This window comes from Aythya fuligula, chromosome 4 (assembly GCF_009819795.1).
Source record: "Aythya fuligula isolate bAytFul2 chromosome 4, bAytFul2.pri, whole genome shotgun sequence".
In the NCBI taxonomy this organism is placed as follows: Eukaryota; Metazoa; Chordata; class Aves; order Anseriformes; family Anatidae; genus Aythya; species Aythya fuligula.
In genome coordinates this window covers 6,630,520-6,640,947 of record NC_045562.1, presented here as the reverse complement: position 1 = coordinate 6,640,947, position 10,428 = coordinate 6,630,520, and the positions used below count along the sequence as shown (strand labels likewise).

The 10,428-nt window shown below is 42.2% G+C and overlaps 1 long non-coding RNA gene across 1 annotated transcript; it reads right to left on the bottom strand.

Annotated features, from left to right (window-relative positions):
• Positions 1–5,515: 5,515 nt before the first annotated feature.
• LOC116489281 lies at positions 5,516–10,409 on the bottom strand. Its single transcript, XR_004253261.1, has 3 exons — positions 9,881–10,409; positions 9,616–9,791; positions 5,516–7,768 (listed from the first exon to the last, which is right to left on the bottom strand). It is a non-coding gene; the product is annotated as an uncharacterized LOC116489281 (long non-coding RNA).
• Positions 10,410–10,428: the final 19 nt, after the last annotated feature.

Genomic DNA, 10,428 nt, shown 5'->3' with positions numbered 1-10,428 from the left:
CAATTGTATTAAATACCACAGTCAGGAAATGGAGCCCCGACTACTGCGTTAATATTCCTGTTGTCCTAATCAAGAGTACTGCAGAAAAACACCTTGCTGGTCCTTGCCCCAGTCTGGATTAAGGATATTTTTACTGCTCCAAATCTTCAGTACATCTTCCTTTCTGTCACAGACATTTCCTCTCTCTTAAATTGCTTATAAACTTCCTGAACTTCTTTATTGTCATCTCAGGAAACCGGGGTACCTAGCAACGTTTCAGTTCCACATCTTTTAATTATTATTTGAGACTAATGACCTCTCTATTAAGACTCTAGATCTCCCTTAACATTATCATTTTGCAGTACAATTTAAGGAATAAAGCACAAACATGCTGCTGAGAGTGTGTAGTTTTCCCTGCTAATAGGTAATAATTAACAAATTGATGATGGGTATTGTTAATTTGGTAAATCAGGTTTTGTTTACCTGCATTTCAGCAGTTACATGTTAAAATCAGTATCTCTGTATTTAGTATAGTTCTTGGTTATAGCTGTTCCTCAGACACAGGTTTGCATACATCACTTCAGTATTCCTTTTTAGAGAAACACTTTGTGGTGCTTAATGGTCATTTTTTCAAACAAACACATCAGTTTAAATGCCATTAAATACAATTGGGACAATAGATTAAAAATAACGATTTGTTTAGGTATGAAAACCAAGTGTAGGTACAGTGCTGGGACAACTTCTGCGAGTCACGGCACACAGCCCTGCCTGGAGAATGTCATGCTTTTCACCCTCATCTACTTTTCCTCAAACTGCAGGGTGAAAACTGTGTGTTTTCCCCTCAGTTTTGGGATATTAATAACCTCAAATAAATATTTTACTTCAATAGGAATACCCACGATGTGGCACACACCCAGGTTTCTCACCTTTACCATACGCAGTAGGTGTACTGCATGCTACTTGCACAGATCCCTCATATTAAAAACACAAAATGCAAGAGGCTTAGATGAGGGTTGCTGAAGATGGGTGTTGCAACTTACTGTGCAACTGCCCGGTCTATTTGGGTTTGTTTCGTTTTAATTTGATTTTTGAAGCTAATCCTCAGAAGTGGCTGAATGGAGGTATTACCATGCCCAATCCTTGTGTGCCAGTGGAGCTGGGTTAGGTTTTCTGACGTTTATTATGCAAAATAGCTCAGTAGATGTGGCATGGTAATGAATGGTTTGCAAAAATACCGGGAATAGCCTACTTGACTCAAATTCTCTCCCTAAATTTTGTTTGTTTGTTTTTTAAGTGCAGCATTACAGGGCCCAGTGCAGCCAAATGGTCAGTACCCTCTGAGGGCTGATTGTGCCAGCCCCTCTCAGCCGTTTCATGATGTTCCAGCAGTGCAAGCACGAATGGAGACCGCCTTGATATATTGTTATAGTACTTTTCTCAGAATGGAGAGGACTCGAGGGAAAAGCAGCCCAGCCTTAGTTAAGTGTAGCTGGCTTGCACATCGGTGTTAAATTTTCACTTCTGCTTGCTTTAGACCAGCCATTTTTACGTTTCTCCCATGCTACCTGTCTCCAAAACAGGTGGATCAACCGAGCACCCAAGGCTCCAAGCAGCATTCCATATGCAACACTTTATATAGCTGAAAGAGGAAAATGTCTTCCTTTTCAGGAAAATAAAAAATTACTTTAAAAAAAGAAAGCCACCCTTCTCATTAGTGCATCCCGTAGATCATTATTAGTTTCTGTTTGGAAGAGACAAAACACAACAGCTTCTGCTGCTGGAAAACAAAGCACTAAGAAGATGAAAAACAACAACAGCTTCTCCCTGTTTGCACGTATTACCAGGCCTCAATTTTCTCTTCAGCATCCTGTCCAACTTGTTTTTCCTTTAATTATCATAAATCGAGGTTGCAAGTCAAATCCCTCTTCAGTCTGAGCAAATCTCACCTTATTGGGGACCCATTTGATTCGGCAGAGACCGTGAGCAATAAGATCACAGGGGAAAGCTGATAAAATAAGATTGTTTGATCACCTATTTTTAATGCAACAAATCGGAAAAAAAAAAAAAAAAAAAAAAAAAAAAAGACTGAGCTTGCCAACCTGAGTGCTGCCATTACATGACAGTGGAAGAAAAACAGGTTTGGGGATGTCACTGGGTTCCATCTGATCCGTGTTTTAAATACCAAAGGCCAGCAGCCCTTCCCGTATAGCTGGGGGCTTCTCCCCTTCAAGCAGGATGGCAAGGTCACAGCTCCAGCCTTCGTAGCATGTGCTGAGCTCCCAGCTGCTACCTCCAGGGCCATTTCTTCACTTTCTGTTGGGAAGACGTGGTAAAACCCTTTCACATCTGGAGTCCAGCCCAAGGTCAATGTGTTAGGCAGCAGTTACCTTTCTAAGGAATACAAGATCAAAGATCCAGCCTGGCAACTCTTCATCTTGCATTATTTCTTCAACAGCTTCTCTGACATCCTCACTGAAACAATTTCCCAGCTATCCCACATGTTCCCTTTGTATAGCAGGGCTTTCTGTCTCACTGCTAGGTCATGGGGCAAAGCACAATAAGCTATTTTAAGGTTTTGCTGCTATATGCAGGGAGTTGTCAGATCTAACATTTAGGTCCACATGCAAGTCTCGGTGAAAAGCTTGAGCGCTTTATTGAAGAATAGCATGCTGAGGGTTCACAGCTCACACAACGCCGTGTGAGATTCACAAGAATTTAAAATACTTCAGCACCTTACACCAAGATCAACAGACTCCACAAAATCTTTTGGCCTTCAGGATTTTGCTTAGCGCTTCATTGTTTAGGACTTCTTTAGTCTTGTAGTGACAACATATTTTTTTTTTTTTCAGTTGAAGATTTTTCTCTTCTCCTGAAATCCTTAGGAGAAGCAAGAGCTATTTTACAAGCAGAAAGTTTTGACAACATAAAGTTCATTATGTTATTTTCACAGACCTAAACAACTGAATGTCTGAAAACTGCTACAGGATATTTATTAGTATTCACAGATTTATTTTTTTTTTCTAGAAAGACTACCATTTGATCTCAATGAAAGAGATACTCCTTTCAAGTCAGCAGCAGTTTGTGTCAAAGGAATGTTTATTTTCTGTGCTGATTCAGCCCTATGGATATTGGAGCATGAAACCTCACAGGTGGGCATATGCACAGTGCAATTACGATGCCCATTTGCAAAAAAAAAAAAGTTGTGTTGCCATGTAGTTATTAACTACGTTAGCTTTCTCCTTTTGGATGAATTCTTTACATTCATAAGCAAGCACAAATTATACTTATATATATATATGGCAAAATAGCATCCTAACGTAGGGGTGTGAGGGGCTGAGAGGGTAGGCACAGCTGCTGAGATCAGCTAACGCAGGCTGAACTGAGCAGGTGAAACACCTCTCTGGAGCAAAGCAGCGTTATCAGCTCCAGTAGGCTGGGTTACATCACTTGGAGATCTGTTCAGAAAGGTGCTTAATGGTGACCTACTTCACCCCCTGACTTCGGAGTTGGTTGTTTTTCCTCGTTGTACCTGCTTTTTGACCCCTCCGGCTGCCAGCAGACTGAGTGCTGAGGCTGTAGCACCCTTACTGAAAAGGACCGAGGCTCTTGCAGCAGCTGACAGCAGTACCTAATTTGGCCTATTGTGTTTACTAAAGGAGACATCAAAGGAGTCTCTGTTGCACTTTCAAGATATGTCTGGTTTTTTATTACTTTGAGGTAACTGATTACTAGTCAGATTCAGACCGTCCTCATTTGGTTGCTCCTCCAATGCCTGTTCCAGGATGCAAACGTACCGAGCAAACCACAGTCTTTGAGGAGCATTTGGGCTCGACAAACGCTTTGAACAATTTGCCTAATACAAGGTAAAAGTCCAGATCCGACGATCAGGATGACAGTTCATTATTCAGACAGGCTAGGTAACGTATTTTATGGGCTCCCTGCTACAGGTAAGGCTGGTCAGGCTTCACAGCGTGCTGCATTGCTTGATCAGATGCGTAGGCTTCAATTCAGCTGGCTTGCTACATTCTGAGTTCATTGTTTGGTTACTTACAGGCAATTAGTTGGCCCGTGCCAATCAGGACACTGATACTGTACTTTATACTTGTGTATTTAATGCCCTTCGTCTTAGTTGAGACAGGAGGTTTTATACAAACTAATGCTGTTTCCCTGGCAGAATTATTACATAGCTTTGTACACTGTCGTGTTTTAATTGTCTGATACTATATTGACACACTTCACTCTAATGATTTAGGTAAATAGGAAAGTCCACGGAAATATTTAATGTTTTTTTGTTTGGTTTGGTTTGTCTTTGAACTGCCAGAAGTTTATGCAATGTATTTGGACAATGGATGTAACTATCCAAGTATCGTGTTACTACGACTCATTTTACTCCGTCCCTTGAGCAACCTCATCTTTAAAGATTTGCCTGATCTTTTCAGGTTTTGGTATGTCCCAATTAAAATGTCCAAGAGGTTGCTTGGAGTTCAAATGCCCAGGTAATTACAGCCAAATATAGCTCTTGGAAGGAAGGAATACTATTCTAGTTTGCTGTCAGTGTAATTTGGGAAATATTGCTGATGACTCTAAATCACCAATACTGAAATTAGCCAGTTGTTACACGATTCATCATTATGGTTACGGGGATGGATCAGGGCAGTATTTCCGGGCGGGTGGCTTGTGACACACATGATAGTCATGAAACATGGTTGGCACGTCGTTGAAAATTTTGCAAAATAGAAAGCAAGGTTGACCTTGTTTCTCCACTCCTGAAAACTTTTTTTCTTCTAGGTCAAGCATTCTTTGCAGCCATTCAAGAAAAAGTAACTTTTTTTTTTTTTTTTTTAATAATGGGACTTTATCTGGAAAAAAATACCTCAAAACTCTGAAAAAAAAAAACTGTTTTAAAGACTTATTAGTGGCATCTAAAGATACTAATTTTCTTGTCATAGCAATTTAAATTTCAAGTTAACTGGGAAAAAGAGAATTTGTTAGTCCTTCCTGAATATTTGGTGGCCTTTGTTAAATGATTTTGTGATCTCTGCATAGCTCCTGTATCAGAAAAACAAACACGGCCGCAATTAGGCGTGGAGGGCTCAGGTACTCTCAGACTAAATGATGTGCTCAGCCTTACATAGTTTAGGATATTTGACAAACCAAGTCTTGTTGGACAGACATTCTGAGGGATGGTGTGTGGCATTCATTTCTACTGTACCTGCTTTCTGAAAAATTAGAACATTTCTGTCCCTGAAGCTATCAAAATAACATCTTGCTCAGGCACCAAACGCACATAAAAGTGTGAAAAAAATGAAGAAAAATAATTCAGTGCCTCCTGGGGAAGCAGCTTAAAACATTCTCAAGTATCTTAATAAACTGAATATAGATACTTATGACAAGAATAATTTTCAATAAAAGACTTTCTTCTCTAAAAAGAAGGGGCACTAAATCTTTTTCTGTTTTCCAGGAGCACTCTCCTAGCGTGTTGATCTAGACAAATGCCTCTTAATTACTGTGTATTTCTTTTTCATTTTCCATTTAATTTTTATCTTTCACAGCCATTAGGCTCACCTTTCCTGTAAAGTAAGGAAACCTTTTGAACTTTGATGTGATGTGATTATAGCCTACTTTTCGTGTCGGTTGCTTTCACTGCTGATTAGAGGGGAAAAAATAAAGAGATTTTTACAAAATGCTTTTACTTTGCAGATGTTGCATCTCCCTGCACTGGGGTGACGTGCAGACTTGATACGAGACTCTGATGGTATCTCGGAGCGAGAAAGTGACTTAGAAATCTTCGAGGAAACAGCCAACTACCTAGATCTGGCACAGCTTAGCCTTGAGGAGGGAGGCAGGCTGAGAAATCTCCAGAGCGCTGCTGTTTCACAGCAGCCTGAGGAATGATCGAGTGCCGTTTTACTGCGGTGTCAGTGGGCAGCGTGACACAGGAAGAAGTTGAGAGCAGAGTGCAGGCGTACTGCGGAGATCGTGTACTCTGTCCTCGGGAGGGGAAGCCAGTAGTTTTTCTGTGCTATAATTAGGCACTGCCAACAAATGCACGTTGCGTCACAGGAATCAGTCTTGTGGCATGCTCACCTTTGCCTTCCAAAATGAAGGAAATATCTTTCAGTGACAGCTATTACACCAGGGAGTAAAGTACTCAGGGGACAAAGACAGCCTGAGCTGTCTGGTCAAGGATACAGTCTTCCCTGACATCAGAGATCAATGCAGTTTGGAAGGGAATAGTGTGCAGTCGGTTCCCTGCTGAGAACGCATGACACACGGTGCTTCTTTTCCCTGGAATTCCCATGCTGAGAGAGCTGGTTGGATTTGTTGGTAGTGGTGTTACTCACAGCTGTCCGTGTAGTAGTGTGCCGCTGATGTCGGCTTTGTCCTCTGTCGGTCCTTCAGCGCAGGGGAGGAGGTATCTGTTTTTCATCACTGCAGCTTCCTCCCAGGGGACAGTCTGGGGATTTTGTAGTCTGTTTTGTTGCAACAAACCAGGCAGAACCTGCCACAAATCAGTAATCTATCTGGTCTTTTTTTTTGAAGTTAGTAGGGTATCCTAAAGATACTTGTTCTGATATGAGTAAAAATTTGAATTAGCAACTCTCTGGAAGCCAATAAAGTTCCAAACCTGTGCAATTCTTTATGCGACCGGGGGTCGGTCTGGATCCTCATGAGCTGTTACGTATTGGATCAACTTACTAATGAGGATGGAAAGATTGGATCAAAGTTTAAAACTCGTTGCAATGTTATATTTAATGTGCATCATCAGCACTACTTCACTGATGCTACCTGCAATAGTATCACGTCATACAACTTCAGTTACTTCCTCAGCTTTATTTAAAGGCAACAGGGATCAGTAACATAGCACTTGGATAGTTTTATCCTGTGTTATTTTTGCAAATATTCTACTGACTATGAAAGCCACTGTTGTGGACCAATACTGACCATTGCAAAACAGTCCTGGCTTGTAAAAATCTAACAATGTAAAAAGAGACAAACTGTTCTTTATCTGGAGATATCTAGGAAATCAACACTGAAGACACCTATTCCTTCTTGGGTTGGGATTTTCTTCAGCTTCGTTTCATATCCTCAACCATAATTTATGCATAGCACTTCCCCAAGACACTCCCCAGCAACAGCAGTCAGAAGAAGAAATTAAAATGTTAAACCTGTGGCTGAGAGATCAAAGACTGATTATTTCTTACGTACAATTGCACATGGGCTCTGGTCTTTCTTGCACAAAGTAGCATTTTGGAGTTTGATACAATTCTTAGAAAACTTGCCATTCTTCTTTACATTCCTATTTTCGTTCTTTTCGGAAATTAGTGCTCTACAGCCCATGACAATAAACAGCATTCTGAGCCACAGGGACATTTAAAAATGCAACAATAATACATGCTGCGGTAGGACACTGCAGCTACTTAGGCAATTACAATAGCACCTGCTTTCAAAACATAATAGTTACATTGTAAAATGCTTAGACATTAGCTAGATTAAAAAGTAATAGCAGGCTAACTTCTTTCAGTCTGGATTCTCCTTTCATTCCCCATTGATTGTAAAATAATTTAGTATAATTTTATAATATGATAATTATGCTATCCCAAAATTACCCTCCTGATTCGTTTATAAGTGATTTATTTTCTCTACCCATTTTCCTCTCGAGCATGGTGCACACTGCAGAGGAGCAGATATTTTCCACAAGCTCCAGCAGAAGCCACTTCCAGTGCCAGTTCAGAGAGTCAAGTGAAAGCACGACAGTCTCAGCTTTCTTCTAACAGCAATTAAGCCTCTGGATGTAAAAATAACAGATGAAAACCTAACTTGGCTGCAACACAACTGCAACTCGCTCACAACGTTCATAAAGCAGGAAAGTAACCTTATATATACATATGGTCTTATGGATTATGTGTTTTAAGCCAGTTTACTTATTCTTCGAGACTAGTTTTTTTAATACTCGGGTGTTGACAGTGCTGCATACTGACGGAGACCACATGAAATGAATCACAGTTCCTGCAGCCCTTCTGGGGTGTCATGATTTTGCTTGCTTTTGGGGAAGCAGAAGAATAAGAGATCTTTACAAACAGCAGGAACGGCAGCTAATCAACCCCCATTGTGAAATGATTCAAATACAAAGGGAGAGGTCTAGCTTCCTCCTAGATAGAGCCATGCATTTGCTGATGCCAGAAGCCAGCCCTTTGGCGACAGGCTAGTTTTTAGTTGACAACAGTAGTTTTGCCTGCTGCGGAGATTATTCGAGGCGCTCGGTATGGATAATGGCAATGCCAATTCCAAGAAAATGGTTTTAACAACACAAGACATCCTGTTGATAGAAAAGCTCATAAACATGAAAGAAAGCTGAGCAAATTACTGCGCTACTTAGGCTTGTTTTGGAGATGGAAGGATTGTGTGTCTGCTACCTCAGAATCTTTCATCCTTTATCCTTACAGGTATGTACTTGGTAAAATAAAATACATCAATATCATCTATAAATGTTCTTTTCCTTTGCAAATCTTAATGTGTTCTAGACAGACCAGCAAGCATTATCTCATTCTGCAGCTGAATTAAAGGCGCAGGGGCATTAAGCAATTTATGCAGGGTTAGAGAGGAGGAACACCAGCAGCTTCTTTTCACCTGCGTTCAGATGGAGCAGGGCTGACCAGCTTTTGGATGCTGAAGGTGACTTACTTCTACTGGGAGCTGGACCAATGCAGCAATGTTTTAGTAACATTGCACTTAACAGAACAAGCCCCACCAAACACGATCCGCACCTCTGCCATGAACTTTTCCACCATTCTCACCGAAGCATGCATAGGAGCAAGTCCTCTTGCCGATTCTCTTTTGAGTTGTATTTTGGGAACTCCTTGTAACAGACCTGAGCTAGCACTAATGACTTAGACCTCCTCACGTGGCCTCCAAGCTGCACCTTGTCTGTAACGTACTTAGTTGCTGAAAAATCTTAGTGATAGAGGATACCTACTGCTGAAAGCAATAATTATATTTCAGTATTGGTGACCACTAGCTGTGCTTGGGTTTTTTGTGTTGTTTTTATTACAGCAGCTCCTATATTCCCTGCCCAATAGCAGATTTTCAGTGGCCGTGTTCAGTATGAAACACATAGGCAGAGGCGATCTCTACTTTAAACATTCATAAACCAAAGCTAAATATGCAACAACAAATGACCCTGCCCTTCTTCCCAAAATGCTACAAGAGTTTCCAGATACCCAGCAGCACTGAGATTTGAGGCACAAAGAGATATGGACTTGTGTCCATATATATGTCCACACAGGGGGTTAAATGTCTGTAACAGAAAGAAGATGTCACACATGCTCTTGATATTAACCGATCGTAAGTCCTTCCCCTGTAACTAGGTCCCTAAAGATGGACAACTGCGTACAACCCTCTTCTTTTCTGCAGGACTGAGCGAGCCTGCAGCTTACGTTTTCCCCCTTAAGTAAAACAGGAAGTTTGCGGCCAAGCTGGAGAGCGAACACAGATCTCCCGAGCCCCAGTTCACACCGGATGCCCAAAGCCCATCTTTTGCCTCCCCTCCAGCTCTGAATCTCATTCAGGCTTCACTTTCTTTATAGTTTTTCCACAAGCAGTGACATCACCCCTTCATACACCAAAACTACTCACGCCTCACGTCAGGTGATGCCCGTGCAGACAGGCGAGGCGCGGTGCGAGCGGCTCCTCTCTGCAGCATGTGCAGAGCGTCGAGCGGTGCTGAGTGGGGCGCAGATCAAAGGCGGTGCAGCAGGGCTCGGTGAAATGTCAGCTGTGCTCCCCGGGCCACAGCGAGCATCCAGAGGAGGCTGAAAGAGCAGAGGAAAGGATGGAGGGAGGGAAGGACAGGGGGGCGTGAAGCTGCTTGATTCACAGCTGAAGGATTTGCTTGATGCACCTTCAGCCTCGCGTATTCTTCCTCCAGAGTTTCGCAAACAAGGTTACGTCATGACGGGTCTGATCTGCAGTCTTTGCAGAATAATCAAACGTTTTGCTCTTTCATTATCTCGTGTAAGAGCAGGCATTTGCCTGCATAAGGAGGAACCCTCTCAGGACATCAGACACAGTCATCACCAGCCTAAACTTGGGTGAGGCGGGGAGCTGAGATACTCGGAGATCACAGGAATATTCGCACTAGCTAAAGATGATTCATCAGGAACAGTTAACGTAGGGTCACAGGTAGGAAAGCAACATTCAGGCCAGAAGCTGTGTTTGTTTGCCTTAAGCCTGGCTTCGAGCGTTTAGTTTCTGCCTCAGTTCCTCGCGGCAATTTCAACTTTAAATCAACTCCTTTTGATCAACATTGCCCCGGATGACTGCGAACTGGGCTCCACCTTCCCACTGCCAAATTTTTACCCCCAACACACCGCTCCCCGTGCCTTAAAATCAGCGAACACCGAACTCCGCGCTCGGAGACGCACCGACATCCCCCCGTCCCCTCAGCGC